Source organism: Pimephales promelas, chromosome 6 (assembly GCF_988280905.1).
Source record: "Pimephales promelas chromosome 6, fPimPro1.hap1.1, whole genome shotgun sequence".
Classification (NCBI taxonomy): domain Eukaryota; kingdom Metazoa; phylum Chordata; class Actinopteri; order Cypriniformes; family Leuciscidae; genus Pimephales; species Pimephales promelas.
Window position 1 is genome coordinate 22,006,512 of NC_142774.1, and position 18,573 is coordinate 22,025,084.

General features: G+C 42.8%; 1 protein-coding gene and 1 long non-coding RNA gene across 3 annotated transcripts in view; both read left to right on the forward strand.

The window, feature by feature from the left end:
* Positions 1-18,573, forward strand: part of timmdc1 (translocase of inner mitochondrial membrane domain containing 1) — a 161,857-nt gene that overhangs the window by 28,129 nt on the left and 115,155 nt on the right. The gene's annotated exons all lie outside the window — the stretch shown is intronic.
* Positions 792-18,239, forward strand: LOC120495541 (uncharacterized). The gene is made up of 3 exons (XR_016168857.1): positions 792-17,779; positions 17,882-17,974; positions 18,088-18,239. It is a non-coding gene; the product is annotated as an uncharacterized LOC120495541 (long non-coding RNA).

The window sequence follows — 18,573 nt, forward strand, 5'->3', positions numbered from 1 at the left end:
CTCTCATTTGATTATTGTTTGACTCTCTGGTCTTTGGCTTGCCCCACAACACTTAAAAAATAGAAAGTCTCTATAAAAGGGCATTAAAAACACTAGATAAAAAATCGTTATCCCACCATTACTGTCATGTTCTAAAAAAGCATAGACTACTAGATTTTCAAAATATGATTAATTTTAAAATGGCTTGTATGATATACAAGGTTTTACACTCCCTCGCTCCTCCACCGCTGAAGGATTTTATTAAATTTAAAGGGGGGGTTGACTGCTTTTTTTCTTTGCATGATTGTATTTATGGGGTGCAATATAACATGTATTTGTGGTTTTTCTTTTTTTAAAACTCTTATTTTTCATAAACTTCACCTTTATTGTCAGCCACGCTCTCCTCTGTCCCCTGAAAGAGCGGTTTACTTCCTGATTCTATGAAAACACTCCCTCAGAAACACGTAGTGGGCTCAGATTGATTAGTTTGGCCCGGTGTATTGTGATTGGCTAAACTGTCACTCACGTTGTCCGGAAGGTTAACGCCCATTACCTTTATGGGCGAAACGTGCATGTCATGAGCTCTGGTCCAGATGTAAATATGTGTCGAACTGCAGTATCAGTTTCAGGCATAATCAGACCGAGAAAGCTGCGATGAAGAGAGTCAAGCAGAACCTCACCACATACTACAGCTCTTACTAAACGTTTCTGAATGATAATTTGCTACATTTTTTAACTTTATACACGTTTATTTTACAAACCCAATTCCATAAAAGTTGGGACACTGTACAAATTGTGAATAAAAACAGAATGCAATGATGTGGAAGTTTCAAATTTCAATATTGTATTTAGAATACAACATAGATGACATATCAAATGTTGAAAGTGAGACATTTTGAATTGCCATGCCAAATATTGGCTCCTTTTGGATTTCATGAGAGCTACAAATTCCAAAAAAGTTGGGACAGGTAGCAATAAGAGGCCAGAAAAGTTAAATGTACATATAAGGAACTGCTGGAGGACCAATTTGCAACTTATTAGGTCAATTGGCAACATGATTGGGTATAAAAAGAGCCTCTCAGAGTGGCAGTGTCTCTCAGAAGTCAACATGGGCAGAGGATCACCAATTCCCCCAATGCTGAGGCAAAAAATAGTGGAGCAATATCAGAAAGGAGTTTCTCAGAGAAAAATTGCAAAGAGTTTGAAGTTATCATCATCAACAGTGCATAATATCATCAAAAGATTCAGAGAATCTGGAAAAATCTCTGTGCATAAGGGCCCTTAAGCCCCGTTCACACCGCCAGCGATTTTGTCGCTGTGTGTCGCTAGGCTCTGTACTGTGATGTCGCTTGTGGCCGTTCGTAGTGCTGACATCGCTCTTGTGTTATTGGTAGACTGCACTAGAGACCTGCGCGGGACACAATTTTCAGACCCGCTCCCGCCCGCTCCCGCAGTGTTCAGACCCGCTCCCTCCCGCTCCCGCAAAGATTTGTCATTTTTAGTCCCGCTCCCGCCCGCATCTGTGATATAATGTCCCGCTCCCGCCCGCACTTTCTGACGAAAGGTCTTGGCCCTGGGGAAAAAAAATGCGTGCTCACAAAATTCCTTACCAATACTTGGTAACATATTTATTGGTAAGCCTGCATAATCAACCATACAAAACATTAAACAGGCATCAGTAACGAACGCCAACAAAGATAACATTAATCGGTCGAAATTCCATTAGGCTTAACATGTAACAAAAAAAAAATATATATATTCGATTAGGTAATATTATTATCTATCTAATATATATAATTCGATAATGCTCCTGTCACATTATAGGCTAGCCATGAAACATTGCGACTAAAAAACTATTTGGGCTTTGAGCCGCTCAGTGCAGGTGTTAAACTGAAAATAGCCTGTGTGCCTACCTTTTAATTTTAATAATAATAATATAATAATAATATGAATATGAATAGAATAATATGAATAATAATAATAATAAGAAGAAGAAAAAAACTCAGCAGGTCGCTACCAGCATGTCTAAATGAAAATGATCAAAATAAAGGTAAAAGAAGCAGATAATGTTCCTGTCACATTATAGGCTAGCCATGAACTAAAACATTGTGACTAAAAAACTATGTGGGCTTTGAGCCGCTCAGTGCAGCTGTTAAACTGAAATAGCCTGTGTGCCTACCACAAGTACTTTAGAAAAGTAACGTAACTTACATCTGAAGCGCTTAGGCCTCTATCTGAAGCACTAGAGGCGCTCTGTTCCTCGTCCATGCTGTCTATTTTGAACTTGAACTAGCTTTCGAATTCGAACACGGAGCAGCGGGAAGGAATTGTCTCTAAACAAGTGTGCGACTGTGCGTGAGATTATGCCCCGCCCTACCCGACAATATTCACAAGTTCAGGCTGCTTAAAACGTTTTTATTGCTGCCAATCAGAATCTCCGTCACAACTACAAATTATGTACGCTACTTTAATCATTTATATATTTTATTTTACACTCATATTTAATTTGCGGGAGTGCAGCGCATCATCCCTCACGACCGCACCCGCAAGTGCACCTCATCATCCCGCCCGCTCCCGCATTGACCTTTCAAAATTTCTCCCGCGCCGCACTGTTTTGCGTCGCGACCCGCGGGTCCCGCGGGAGTCCCGCGGGGGTGCAGACCTCTAGACTGCACGTCTGGCCATATCTATACAAAAGACCATCACAAGTGATATATAATTTTAATTTGACAGGGAATAAATGACTTTTAAGGCTAAAAAGAAACCATATGCTGTTGGGAGAGTGTTTTTATATCTCCACAGCTGTGTTCAGTGGATTAAATCATCAGGGGAAATTGTAAAATGAACTGCAGCAGTGCTAACGTGCATCATATAATTACAACACTAGAACTATAACGTTAAATGTATGAATTAAACTCACTGTCGACAGTTTCTTTTCCATGCATCATTTTATTATCCATGTATGTGGTTACAGTCAAATCATATTGAAATCGTCCTCAAACTCTTTCTTTCTGTCTTGCCTGCACTGCACTCGAGATGGTGACGTGAGCTGAGCTCCACTGAAAGTCTTCTTTCCTATTGGTTGTCGCTCGCGAAAATCGCTTCTCATTTGCATAAAGTTGAAAATTCTCAACTTTTGTCGCTTGTCTCTTGTCGCTTGACACGCCCACATTCTGTCGCCAACGGTCACTGTCACTTGTGTCGCCGGATGTCGCCAGCGCTCCATTGAAATGAATGGGATCTTGTCGCTTTGTCGCTGTGTGTCGCTGGCGGTGTGAACGGGGCTTTAGACGGCACTGCATCACACATCACACCCGCTACTGTAAAGGAAATCGCAACATGGGCTCAAGAATACTTCCAGAAAACATTGATAGTGAACACAATCCACCGTGCCATTCACCGTTGCCGGCTAAAGCTCTATAGGTCAAAAAAGAAGCCATATCTAAACGGGAACCAGAAGCGCAGGCGTTTTCTCTGGGCCAAGGCTCATTTAAAGTGGACTCTAGCAAAGTGGAAAACTGTTCTGTGGTCAGACGAATCAAAATTTGAAGTTCTTTTTGGAAAACTGGGACGCCATGTCATCCGGACTAAAGAGGACGAGGACAACCCAAGTTGTTATCAGCGCTCAGTTCAGAAATCTGCATCTCTGATGGTATGGGGTTGCATGAGTGCGTGTGGCATGGGCAGCTTACACATCTGGAAAGGCACCATCAATGCTGAAAGGTATATCCAAGTTCTAGAACAACATATGCTCCCATCCAGACATCGTCTCTTTCAGGGAAGACCTTGTATTTTCCAACAAGACAATGCCAAATCACATACTGCATCAATTACAACATCATGGCTGCGTAGAAGAAGGATCCGGGTACTGAAATGGCCAGCCTGCAGTCCAGATCTTTCACCCATAGAAAACATTTGGCGCATCATAAAGAGGAAGATGCAACAAAGAAGACCTAAGACAGTTTAGCAGCTAGAAGCCTTTATTAGACAAGAATGGGACAACATTCCTATTCCTAAACTTGAGCAACTTGTCTCCTCAGTCCCCAGACGTTTGCAGACTGTTATTAAAAGAAGAGGGGATGCCACACAGTGGTAAAAATGGCCTTGTCCCAACTTTTTTGAGATGTGTTGATGCCATGAAATTTAAAATCAACTTATTTTTCCCTTAAAATTATGCATTTTCTCAGTTTAAACATTTGATATGTCATCTATGTTGTATTCTAAATATAATATTGAAATTTGAAACTTCCACATCATTGCATTCTGTTTTTATTCACAATTTGTACAGTGTCCCAACTTTTATGGAATTCGGTTTGTACACAATAGCATCTTACTGGCAACAATAGCAACTGACTGGCTACTAATGTTATACTCAAACAGCGTTGACATGTTTACGTTCTTGATCAAATCGAAAATAACGTCATAAAGCATATATACATGAAAAATACGTTTAAAACATTAGTACTTATATGGTAAATGTTTAATGGACTGCATTTATATAGCACTTTCATAGACCTACTGGCCACCAAAGCGCTTTACATTTGCCTCACATTCACCCATTCATACACTCATTTATACACTGACGGCGGTGTCAGCCATGCAAGGCGCCATCCAGCTCGTCGGGAGCAGCTGGGGTTAGTTGTCTTCGACACTTGGTCAGGTGGAACCGAGGATTGAACCACCAACCTTTCGGTTTGTAGACAACCCACATGAACCACTGAGCCACTGCCGCCCGCATAGACATTTTTTTTATAGAAAATTCAGGTCCATAATGTTTGTACGTGTTTGTCGTAGACACAAAATAGCATAGGCTAACTAGTAGTGGCTATAAAGCCAGTGCTGGCATTTGAAAAAAACAAAACACAAGGCTACGTCTGGAATTATACATGCAAATACATTTAAAATGATGAAGTCTTAGCCTACTTACAGATTGTGGCCCAACACTGCTGCCTCTTGTTTTAAAGTCGGAACTGCTTCATGTTTTAGTAACAGTTTCTTGTTGAATCCGGTGTTGAACTTGTGGAGATTCTGGAAGCTGTCTTCCGTAAAATGCGCAGCACAGAGAGCTAGATTACGATCGTCATTTTCAGGAACATAATCAAACATAAATTGTATCCATTGTTGAGGAAGTATAGCATCCATGGGAAGCCCGAACACAGAAGACCTGACAGCTGCTTGAACAACACACTCGATGAGTCGACGTGCCTCAGAAATAGGCGCATGCCATTTTCTGCATATTCTGAGGGAGAGGTTGATGCAAATGTGTGGGTTAGTGACGTACCATAACCCAGCTGTAGTCCCAATCGAGTCGTTTTTGTAGGCAATATACTTCCTGATTTTTAAAAGACGATATCTCTGCTTACACTGAACTTTCAGCTCTGCAACTTTGCAGATACTGTTCATGCACAAACAGCAACATTACACACTGTTTAAAATGAAAAAAGTGAAATCGCAGTCAACCCCCCCTTTAAAGTTAATTCACAGAGGACCACACAAGCCTCCATAAGAGGAGACGTAATACCCCTCAGGCGTACTACCTTCGGTCAGGTGGTCCTGTCCGTCCGGGGTGGGAACCTGTGAAATAGTCTGCCTAAAACACTGAGAGAATGCCCTACATATAGCTAATTTAAAGTCCAATTAAAAAATGGTTATGGGAAAACCAAAATTTCAAACATTAGTGGATATTTGCTCCCTTTTGGGACCTCCCTCTAGTAGCGGATTGTAGATGTATTGCAGTTTTTCACACTTCCGGGTAGGCTTCATTTTTCAGATTAGAATGTTGCCGCTTGGTTTCTACATTGGCCCCAAACGAACAAACGCTTTTCGTCACTATGTTGTTCTTCATGCAATGAAGCTAGCTAAAGTCAGCGAATAAAACACAATAATATTCGTAATAACATATCGTTTTACTAAATAATAAAGTAAAAATATTTTCTTAATTTATCTTTGTAAAGAAACCTCATTGCTTAACTGGCAACTTTCTGCTGTCTCAGACGATGACATTTTCCTATCGGCCATGTTGGTTGCAATTTGCAACCTCAGCACTAGATGCTGCTAAAAATTACACACTGCACCTTTAAAAAGCTGTGAGATGGGATGGATAAATATATTTGTATTATTTCATGTTCTTCCATATTATTTTATTATTTATTGATAAACTTCATTTAAATGGTGTCTATAGGCAACACTGCATGCAAAATAATAGGCTATAATATATTTATATAATAATTTCTTAATTACACCCTTATTTTGTCTTTCTTAATTAAAAATACATATTATATGCCTATCCATTTCTGACAATTTCAGGTTGCTATGGTCGCGCAGGTTGTTTATTAATTTAACTCATGGCCATGAGAGATAGATTTAGTTCCCTCAACATATGAAGCCGTGACCACGTGAAAAATATGTCATTCTCTCAGCATAGAATCTCAAGGCCACAACTTAACATTGCGTGGCCACAGCATACGGATGACATTATCTAACAAAAATGTGTGGCCATGACTTATCACGTTTCCACAAGTTTATATGTCGTGGCCACAACAAAACTACCTCTCCCGGTCACCTTTCTAAAGTAATTTTCCATCCTTTAATTTTCCGGCCTTGGACAAGGGGGAATTTTCAAGCCCCACTGCCCCCCTCGCCCCAACACAACGCTAAAGCTTAAAATGTTCAAATTTATTGAAGTAACAAGTAGTATCTAAATAAAAACAAAAACAAAAATAGAGAAGATAAAAGTGCTGCTGTGTCAAAATGTTTAAAAAAAAGAAAAGAAGAGAAATCCATTTGGCAAGACAGGTGAGGTCTATTTAAAAACATTAAAATAGACATAACATAGGCTACTGTGTTTGATATGGGATTAAAATGAAGGGCAGTGTATGAGATATAATCTAATGATTAATTATGTCAATATTCCTTTGTTCCGATCAAAGCATGCGAAGAGCGCATTTCTGAAGATTCCTCGGCTCGCTCATTCCGCTCAGGGTCGCGCGCTCAATCCTGCTTCCGACTAAAGGTTCTTTCTAGTCGACTATCAGTTGCTTATTTAAGCCATTAGTGGACAAATCGCCCCTTTATATTGATTTAATAACTTAAATAGGCTATACAGGATAATGATAAAGCCGCACTCAAGCGTACGAGCCGGCAAAAGTGAATGTGTAAAAAATAGCAAGGAGGCATTTAATTGTTTATTAATAAACTGGTGTTTTCTGCGTCGCTGCAAAGATGAAGATGCGATGTGTTACAGGTACCGGCCGGTGTCATGTAAACAGCTTATATGCTCTTGCTCTGAAACAGGAGAAATAAATGAGAGAGGGCAAAGTCTTTGTCCGTCTTCCATCTCGCTCAGCAGAAAGAGAGAGAATTTATTACACAACCATTCTCAATCCTACTTGGTTACAAACACAATATTTTCTCATGAAATAGACAGTTTCAAAAATAAAATACAATTTGTCTTTTCTGATCTTTCAGCAATTACTGAGATATAAATTGTGTATGACCAAATAAATCAATATGACAAAACCTCATTTACCATGTCAGTAGTCTCTTTTAAACTTAATATAAAACTTAGCTTATGTTATCACTTGCATGTAACCCCTAAATGCATTTTCAACCTGCATCATTTTCTTTACTCTTCCACAATGCATGAGCTGACAGACTTATAACTTGTTTTTTTTTAACCACTTCTAGAATACAAAACGTTAGGTTTTAACACTAACTTTTCACACATTACACAATATCATACCTTTCAAAACTATTATACTTTACAAAATGTTCAAAAGCTAACAAAATAAAACTCCGTTTGACGTGACATTGGTAATCACAGATGACGTCATCGGGCGCGAACATACAGACACTGAGATAACGTTGTATTCATATATGTCCACATTTTCATACCACAGCCTTGTTACACGGCCCGAAAAGACATTCAGCGACATGTACACATTTAACATTTCAGTTATTTAACTTAATTTACAAATCTACCAACCTGAAAAAGGAGAAATAAATGAAAGAGAGCGAAAAAAGTCTGTGTCCGTCTTCCATCTCGCTCAGCAGAAAGAGAAAGACCGCAAAGCGGGACAACTAACGTGAAGCCCGGAAACACACAAAGCGCCACACTGCCCACTGCTGGCGAACTCCACAATTTCTCCTGATCTCGATATACCATATATATTAGTACAAGTGGATGGTAGAAATAGTTCAAAATATTTCTTAATAACATTACCATACCACAAATGTGATAACAATTTACTGGGTATCACACACTCCCTGACAAAAAATAAAAAAAAATAATAAAGCCCCTGACATTTCCAAAAATCTTTATCTCAAAACTGTTTAACCATTTTAACTCGTAACTTTGATTCTCAGACCCCTTATTATTCTCAGACCCCTTATTCAATGAACAAGCATAGTAGGTGGAATGTATGTGACTGGAGCTTGGTAAGGGTATGATAAGTATGGCGTCTGAGGGTAATGGAGTGGATGCGGATATGGCATACAATAAGGCGGTATGTACGGAGAGAGTGAGTGTGCAGGTGCTTCTATGACAGGTACATAAGGTGCTGTGTAACCAGTCACTGAATTAACTGTGGCGAGTGCCTGGACTGATGGTTCACCTAATGACTCATACGTGAGGTAACGGCGTGGCCTTCGCTCACGAGCAGACCTTCTAACGTCTGACTGAGTGTTTTTTTCAGGAGGGGTCAAAGGTTGAACTTCTGAGTCAGAGTCCAGGTACTTATTGCTTTCTTCTTCCTCCACAGGTTCAATACATACAGGGAGGGTTTCATCACTGTTGTGCCCTGTCTTAGTAGGGTTTGGTAAGTGTCCAGGTACAGTATGACTTTCTCTTCTTACAGCTGGTCCTGACCCCCGCATCTCTGGATACCTGGTTAGTTGCTCTTGGTAGGTAACAGGTCTCTCCTCTGTCCTTACAATTTGTCTCCTTAACCAGTACCCCGAGCCAGAATCATTATCTGAATCATTTTCACTATCCTCACTTGTGTCTGCCTGCCTTTGAGTGTCTGTCATTCTGTCTTGGATTTGTCTGTTATGCGTTTTCTTCTCAGGGATAGGTCTGGAGTCAGATGGAGAAACATCGACAGGTAAGTCGTTCACCAGCAACAGGAGATTACGGTGGAGTGTCCTGCTCTTCTGTTTGTTTCCAGTTTCAGGGCAGACAACGTACACTGGGTTCTCGCCAAGTTGACGTTCAACTATATATATAGTCTTCTCCTAGTACGCCCTTAGTTTCCCTGGTCCTCCACGTTCACTAAGGTTCCGGACCAAAACTCTGTCTCCTGGTTGCAGTCCCACTCCTCTTGCCTTCTTGTCGTACGTCACTTTTCCCCTTGCACTGGACTTCCTACTATTCTCACTAGCAATGCGATAGGCTTCAGTCATCTTTCCAGCCCATTTCTCTGCAAACCCTTTAGGTGAGTATGGTTCCCCTTCTCCATCCAATCCAAAGAGCAAGTCGACCGGGAGATGTGGATGACGACCGTAAAGGAGGAAATACGGTGAGTAGCCGGTGGATTCATGTCTGGTGCAATTGTATGCGTGTATAACATGCGGGAGGTGGTCCTTCCACCGTAGTTTCTCGCTGTCAGTCAATGTTCTTAACATCTGGAGGATGGTGCGATTCAACCGCTCAGCTGGGTTTCCTTGGGGGTGGTAAGGCGACGTCCGCGAGTGGCCAACCCCTGACAACCGCTGAAGTGACTGGAACAGTTTATTCTCAAATTCACGCCCCTGGTCGTGATGTAATTTGGACGGATATCCAAACCGGGGTATGAAATCGTTGAAGATGCGCTCCGCAGCTGTTTTCCCGCTCTTGTTTTTCGTGGGGTATGCCTGGGCAAATCTTGTGAAATGATCGATCACTACCAGAATATATTCATATCCTCCACAACTGGCTTCCAAATGCAAGTAGTCAATACACACAAGCTCTAAAGGGAAGTTAGATGTGATGCTGCCCATAGGAGCTCGAGAGTGTGTTGTGGGTTTCTTAGACTTGATACAAGGACATTTACGGGTAGCATAGTCTTCAATTTCTTTAGCCATAAAGGGCCAGTAAAACCTTTCCCGAGCTAGATGGAGTACTCTCTCTGTGCCCACATGACCCATCTCATTGTGTAGGTACTTCAGAGCTATTGGCCTGTGTTTCAGAGGGAGGACTAACTGCTTGTGCTGGGTCGTCCTTCTGTACAGGAGGCCGTCTTCAAGGTGCAACTTACTCCATTCATGCAGCAGTTTTCGGGTGGCTCCACTTACAGTTTGGCGTATGTCATCCGTCAGTTTTGAGTTGGACTCCTTTAACTCAATAACCGTGCTCAATGCTTGATCCTCTCTTTGAGCTTTAACCAGATCATCATGGCTGATAGTTGGCAGGTGGCAATGAGGCTGCGGAGAAAGTTCCGGGGAACGTATGTTAAGTGCTGCAACCCAGGCCACATCCTTCCGGGCTGCTGCCTGGCTCCCATCCCATGTAGCACGTACTGCCTCGTTTGAAAGCTCCTCTGTACAAACCTCCTCATATTTTCCCATGTCCAACGGGAGCCGGGACAGTGTGTCTGCATCTCCATTTGATTTTCCCGGCCTATACCTGATGTCGAACCGGAAGTCTGAGAGTTCTCCCACCCACCGATGACCAACAGCGTTGAGTTTTGCTGTACTCATGATATAGGTCAGGGGGTTGTTGTCTGTGTACACAGTGAAATGGGAAGCGTAGAACAGGTAATCCCGGAACTTTTCACACACCGCCCATTTCAGTGCGCGGAACTCCAGTTTGCCGCTATGCAGGTGATAATTACGCTCAGCCGGTGTCAACGTTCTCGAGCCATAACCAATGATTCAGTTTTCCATTTTGCCGCTGATAGAGGACGGCCCCCAAGCCCTCTCGGGAACACACCTGTGGGCGTTTGGAGGTTTTCCCACGTTCTAGAATCTGGGCTTTCCCTGGCTTGGTTTGGAGCAACTCATAGATTGGTTTTGCAATCCTGGAAAAATCCTGGATGTAGGAGCGATAATATCCTAAGAAACCAGTCAGTTTCCTCACCTCACCAACTGTCTGTGGTGTCTTGTTTGTCAGGGTTTTGACTGCCTCAAAGTCCCTTGGGTCTATCTTTACACCATCAGCTGACACAAGGCGGCCGACGTACCGGACTTCCCGTCTGAACAGTTCACATTTTTCAGGCCTCAGTTTTACTCCGTGTTGTTGAAGAGCCTGGAGCACTTTACGGAGAACCTCCACATGCTCATCGAATGTTCTGGCATAACAGAGCACATCATCCAGATATGGAATGCAACATTCATCCCTGAGTGTGCCTAGCACCTCCTCCATGCTCCGCTGGAATGCTGCTGGGGCGTTTGAGAGCCCGAATGGGATACGGTACCACTCGTAGAGGCCCCACGGGGTGATGAAGGCCGTTAAGTGACGTGAACCCTCCGCGATGAAACCCTGATGGTAAGCTTTTCCCTGGTCGAGAATGCTAAACCAGGTATAGCCCCCGAGTGTATCTGTCAGGTCTCGTATTCTGGGCAGCGGATGCCGGTCAGGTACAGTCTTTTTGTTCAGGAGGCGATAATCAATACAAAGCCGTAGGCTGCCATCCTTCTTCCTAACACAGACGACTGGGGCAGCATACGCTGACTTAGACTTAACTATCCAGCCTTTCATCAATAACTCCTGCACGTATTCTTTGACCTCTTTAAACAGTGGCTTCGGGACTGCTGAGTATGCTCTCTGGACAGGGATTTCATCTGTGAGGGTGATCGACATTTGTAGACTTGGTAAACATCCAATATCATTGCTGTCACGTGCGAAAGCTCCGGTTTCTTCACACAGCATTTTGTTGACTTTGTCCCTTTGTGTCTCATCAAGGTGACTGAGGTCGATGGGAGGTTGCCATGACGATGGACGGGCGTCCATAGGTGTTGATACAGCACTGTTAACAGTTACTGTGGGTTTGGGTGTTTCAGGTGAGTCTATGGCGATCACTTTTTCAACACAGTGGATGCTCCCAAGCACGGTCTTTCTCGGCAGAGTTACTATATGTTTAGTGTTGTTACCCACAGGTACAGCTACATAAGGCTTTCTTGTATTTTGTACCTCCACCAGACCTTCACCCACATCCAGTTCTGTCAACTGCACACTGCTGTCATCAGGCTCAAATAGGAAGACTGTGTCAGATGTACTCATGTTAGGAGGAAGTTGGCACTTGACCCAGGCTACCTGACCTGCTGGGATAACAGTGTCCTGTCTGCCTGTCCGCAGGTGCCCGTATTGCACAGAGGGTTTGCTAGCTTGGATGAAATTCACCATTAGCTCTGCTTTCTCTGCTGGTATACACAAGGCATTACAGAGTAGGACGACTAAAGTTGAAATCAGATTTTCGGGTTGTTCTTGTATCATCTCTTCAAGCACGTTGAAACCTAAAAGTGGTCCCTCCAGAGCAAGACTGCTGACAAGAAAAGGCACGGTGATTGACAGATTAGGGTCTTCATTGCCCATCAAATTGACTGTAAGGGCAACCCAACCATCAAACGGGAGGACGTCACCGTTCACCGCATACACTTTTAACTCGTCTTCTTCGCCAATTATTTCACTGAGTGGTCTGACAGGAGTGTCAGGTATATACCTACTCTTCCAGTCTCTATCAATCATGCTTACTTGAGCACCAGTGTCTAGCAGAGCACTGACTGCCAATCCATTTAGGTTACAATGGGTGAGAGCTCTTCTTCCAATGAGTTTGGCTAGGCGTTCCCTTTTGCTGTGAGGTAAGTCTTGAGTGAATGGATTGGGTGTCTTGTTTGGTTGTTTCCGTTTCTTGTCCGTGATTTTGTCTTTTGTGTGAGTGGTTGAGTCTTTTGCCAGTCTTTCATTTTCAGGTTGATCAGCATGACAAGTGTCAGGTTGGGACGATCGCTGAAACCCGGTCACTGTTTGTCCCTCGGCAGGGACCGGTTCCAGTTTCCCTGACGTGCTGGTCTCTTTAGACAACCCACTGCCCAGTGGCCTTCCTCTCCACAGTGGAAACAATGAGGACAGTCAGGACGATTTTGTTCCACACACCTGTCACAGCCATATGGTTTTTCTCTCCTGCGGTCTCCTCTGCCTTTCCCATTGTAGCTGCACTGTCCTGCCACCGTTGTCTGCATCTCATGAGCTCAACCATACCTGTAAGCTGTTCCAGTTTTTCGGTTAACTGCTGGATCGCATCTGTTTTCGGCACTTTATCCTTTACACAGGGACTTTGGGTGGCGTTAACTTCAGACTGCGCACTATGCACATTTGTTAGCCTTTGGCGGGTGGCTGGACCTAGCCTTCGCTGCCTTTCGCTTTCATCGCACATTATTTTCTTCATCTTTTTCAGGATTGCCTCATCCGATACTCTGGTGTCCCCGAGCAATGACTTCAGCTCTCTGCGGACATCATCATGTTTATGACCTAAGCCCTGATACACGGTGTGGAGAAACACATCCTGCACTGTACTTGCACTGTATTTGACATCTGCGTCAGCATGTTTGGAGGCCAGCATGATCTTCTGCTTGAGTCCTATGACTCTGTATAGAAACTGTTGGGGTGTCTCATTGTCTCTTTGTTTGGTGCACATGAGCTCCTGGAACAGCTCGGTGTTACTTTGCTCACCCAGGTGAGAATGGAGGAAGGCTTTTAGCTCTTCTACAGCCAGGTCATCCTTATTCATCAACATGTCTTTAAAAGTTTCTGGCTTGATGGCTCTGAGGACGGCTCTTACAACCTCTGCATCACTGAACTGCTCCTTTAAACCATCTTCCATCTGCCGACAGACACTGTTATAACTGAGATCTGACCCCTGGTCCCCAATCTGACCCCCCTGAATCTTAAATTCCCTGCGATGAAGGTAAGACAACTGCCTCAAAGACAGCAACTTGTCATGTGTCAATGGTGTCGAGTTTTCACTTAAACCTCTGGTGCCAGCTACATTACTACTCGGTGAGGTGAGTCCTATCTTTACAGATGACTGAGGTACAGACTGCGGGGTGGGTGTGTGTTTGCACTGTATAATTCTCTTACCCAGCTCCTCATAACTAGTAAGTAGTTTCTGCAGCTCTGTGTCATGCGTGTCATTAGCTGTAGAGGGTGCTATGTGGGTTGTACTAGCAATCCCAAAATTGGTAGTAGCATCACTATCATTAGCATGGCTTACATCCCCACTGCCCGAAACATCAATTGCTACAGCAACTTGTGAAGCACGACCCTGAATGACTGTGGCAATTACCTCCCTTAAGTGTAATAAATGTGCCATCCCAGCATCCTCTAATTCAAATAAAGGCTCACTGGACATGAAACTGCAAATGTACTCAAAACACCCCTCCTCATCTGTCGACTCGACGCGAGACTCATCGATTTCTGCCACTGGACCCACTGACTTGGCAATCTGGAACAGTTCATCTACAGAGAGAGTGAGCAGGGTCTTTTTGATGGCCCACACCAACCTTTTCCTCTCACTATCCGCCATACTGCTTCCCAATTCCATGCACTTGGTCACAAGAGTCCAGGATCACAATTCACGCTCTGTTCTTGATGAGTGGAAATTTCAGCACCGCACAGTCATATTCTTTATTCAATAAAGGTCACCTCTTCATCAGCAAACAGAATAGATGATATCTGGAGATCTTCTTCACTGGCTGCAGCTCGCTGGTTGCATCAGGTCACTTTTGGTCCAAGGTTGCAGTATCACTGGATCAGCTTCCCACCACCAGGTGGGAGTGATCCCGGAACGAGCCCCCAATAAACTGTTACAGGTACCGGCCGGTGTCATGTAAACAGCTTATATGCTCTTGCTCTGAAACAGGAGAAATAAATGAGAGAGGGCAAAGTCTGTGTCCGTCTTCCATCTCGCTCAGCAGAAAGAGAGAGAATTTATTACACAACCATTCTCAATCCTACTTGGTTACAAACACAATATTTTCTCATGAAATAGACAGTTTCAAAAATAAAATACAATTTGTCTTTTCTGATCTTTCAGCAATTACTGAGATATAAATTGTGTATGACCAAATAAATCAATATGACAAAACCTCATTTACCATGTCAGTAGTCTCTTTTAAACTTAATATAAAACTTAGCTTATGTTATCACTTGCATGTAACCCCTAAATGCATTTTCAACCTGCATCATTTTCTTTACTCTTCCACAATGCATGAGCTGACAGACTTATAACTTGTTTTTTTTTAACCACTTCTAGAATACAAAACGTTAGGTTTTAACACTAACTTTTCACACATTACACAATATCATACCTTTCAAACCATTCAAACTATTATACTTTACAAAATGTTCAAAAGCTAACAAAATAAAACTCCGTTTGACGTGACATTGGTAATCACAGATGACGTCATCGGGCACGAACATACAGACACTGAGATAACGTTGTATTCATATATGTCCACATTTTCATACCACAGCCTTGTTACACGGCCCGAAAACACATTCAGCGACATGTACACATTTAACATTTCAGTTATTTAACTTAATTTACAAATCTACCAACCTGAAACAGGAGAAATAAATGAGAGAGGGCAAAGTCTGTGTCCGTCTTCCATCTCGCTCAGCAGAAAGAGAAAGACCGCAAAGCGGGACAACTAACGCGAAGCCCGGAAACACACAAAGCGCCACACTGCCCACTGCTGGCGAACTCCACAATTTCTCCTGATCTCGATATACCATATAAATTAGTACAAGTGGATGGTAGAAATAGGCTAATTAACCATGAACAAAGTTCAAAATATTTCTTAATAACATTACCATACCACAAATGTGATAACAATTTACTGGGTATCACAGATGCGGACTCGCCATGAACGAATAAAGATATAAAGACATGGAAAAGTTCCTCCCGTTGGCGCGCCCCTCGGGTGGGAAATAGAGACGTGACAGGTGGGGCGCGCCAACGGGATGAACTTTTCCCCACACTTTGAGCGGTGACTACCATCTGTAGTTAGGGGGCCCCCTAGTGGCGGCGGGGACCTAAGCAGTTAGCTCATAGGGAGAGCTGGTGCACGCGGCCATGAACTACACAGTTTTGAACATACGTAGCCTATTCACGCAGCCTTTCGAAAAACCGGGACATTCAGTGTCCCGGGAGAGTGCTTAAATTTCCCGGGACAGGTTAATAAAAAGAAGGACAATCCTGGTAAAACCGGGACAGGTGGCAACCCAAGTCTGAAGCATCAATGTCAACTTAGTCCAATGGAATGAATGAGCGTCACGGCAGGTGACGTCATGACCAGGAAGAGATAAAAGCGCATCCGGTGCAAACCGAAACTAGCTTCAAAAAATGCAGAAGCAAGCCGATCACAGGGATGCAGGAAGTATGGCAGGAGATACTCCAGATATTAAGGCCTTGGAGACCGCCATACTCCTAGTAGAGTGAGCCCTGACCACCAAAAGACACGGCTGGCCAGAAGACTCATAAGCAAGAGAAAAGCCTTGACTATCCACTTACTAACTGTCTGCTTAGAGGCAGGAAGACCTTTCTTGGGTGACCCAAAACAGACAAATAATTGATCGGACTTCCTCCATGGAGAAGACCGATGAACATAAGTGTCCAGTGCGACAAAAGGTTCAGCTTTTCCTGGTCCGAAGAAGTGAAAGGAGGAGGACAGAAAGCCTGCAGCCCAATAGGCCTCACTGCATGAGAAGTGGGATTTTTGGCAATTAATGGCACATAAAATTGTTGTGGAATTTGAGGTTAACGGCTATTAACAGGAATTTTTGGTCAGCACCAAAAACTGTCAGGAACTGCCAGGAATTGACGTGGGCTGTGTTTGATGCCCCCATGACCCCCCTACCCCCCGGTCTAGGGGTGGCTTTCACATGGAAATGAAATCGCTGTGAGCCATACAAATGCAAATCAAGTAAGTTAGCAGTGGTGGAGGTGTGATTACCTTTCTGTAACCAGATGCTTACATTTTAACAATGATTTGTTCATGCAAGTGACTACAACATTTTTAACTAAAGTAACTTTTTTTCATTTTCTTTAGTTTTAAATAATTCTTTGTAATATTTTCCTTCAATTATGTGAAATATAATACAGAGGAAACGTTTGACCAATATTAAGGCAATGATGAAAGTTTAATGACGTATTGTCTGGAAAGGTAATAAGTCACCCATGTCATAGTAAAACTTCAAATAATAGCTGAGTACCAAATAGACACCTGTCTCTTTTACACGCCTGGTTTGACGACAAGTTAAAAGATAAATAAAGACCAGTCTCAAATAGAGGTCTGGTCTGTTTTTTAGTTTCGGGTTGTATTTAATCTTCTAAAACCCGTCAGATTGTCTGTTCAAGCCAGTTTTTTTTGAACGCTAGAGAGCCCTGCGGATCTGGGCGGGATCTGTTGGCGGAAGCCGGAGAGGGAGAAGTGGAGGAGAAATTCGCCAATGAACTTCTAATTGAGGATCGCTGTACATGATGATAGTGATGAATAGGGTCAGTATCACATTATTGCAGTTGTTTATAACCTTCAGCGGCGCGTGAGCGGCGGGTGTTTTTTCGGCGTGCATGTTAATCAATAAGTGCGTTCACACCGCGAGCAGGAGCAGCGCGTGAGCGTCAAGCAGGAGCATCTGAAGAACAGTCCGAAAATTGCGGTAAGACATGGTCATTTCTAAACTAAAAACAATAAGAATCACTGTGTGTTCACAGCAAGTAAGTTCACAATATATTTTTTTTTTCTGCTTTTGTTTCATAGGAAGCCGTCCGTCGCCTGCACAACTCCGAGACGAATCACAGGCGCGCTATGATGCTGGGCAAAGGTAAGACATACATACAAAGCATGCAATCCACTGTGTAGAAAGCGAAAAATTTTGGATTCATATTTCTTTTACTGTTATTTAATCTCACATTTGTTTTCACAGACTGTGTTCGCCAATGCAGCAGTCACATCGTTTTTGGTCGGAGCTCTGCACGCAAGCCCGGATTGTATGGTGTTGACAACGATGCGATTGTGTGTAAGTATCTGTTACTGTGGGGTGTGTATATTGTTTTTATGTTAATATTGTTTTTGATGTATGTGCTGTGGTCACACTATTTATTTACAATGCACACATATATTGTTTTCCAGCTGCTTGCGTCACAGGCGTCTGTACAGTGGATCATGTTCGGACAGAAAGCCACCACCACATGGCCCAGAGGTGGACAGACATTTCATCCCCGAGCTGCGCATTTGATGTATTTTGTTATTGCTTGTTAATATGCATTTGTTTTCTTTTTTTTTTTAATAAAAAAAGTTTTAATCAACACTTGTCTCAGAAATTCTTCATGTTCTTCATAAATGTATGTCCTAGTTATTAACATGAATACAAAATGTAACATCATATGGCTATATCACATTAATACAGTCTCCAGTAAGAGGTGTGTTTTTAATACAGGATTATATATATATAATTTATAAATAATAATCATTATTATTGGGGAGGGGTTTACCCAAGCCTGTACTATTTCTAAAGGTCCAGGGCGACCAATAGCGACAGATCTACCAACCAATCAGATGTGATTGATGATTTGATGATGTCATTTGTCTAACTCAGTGACTGAGAAGCTTGGTCGG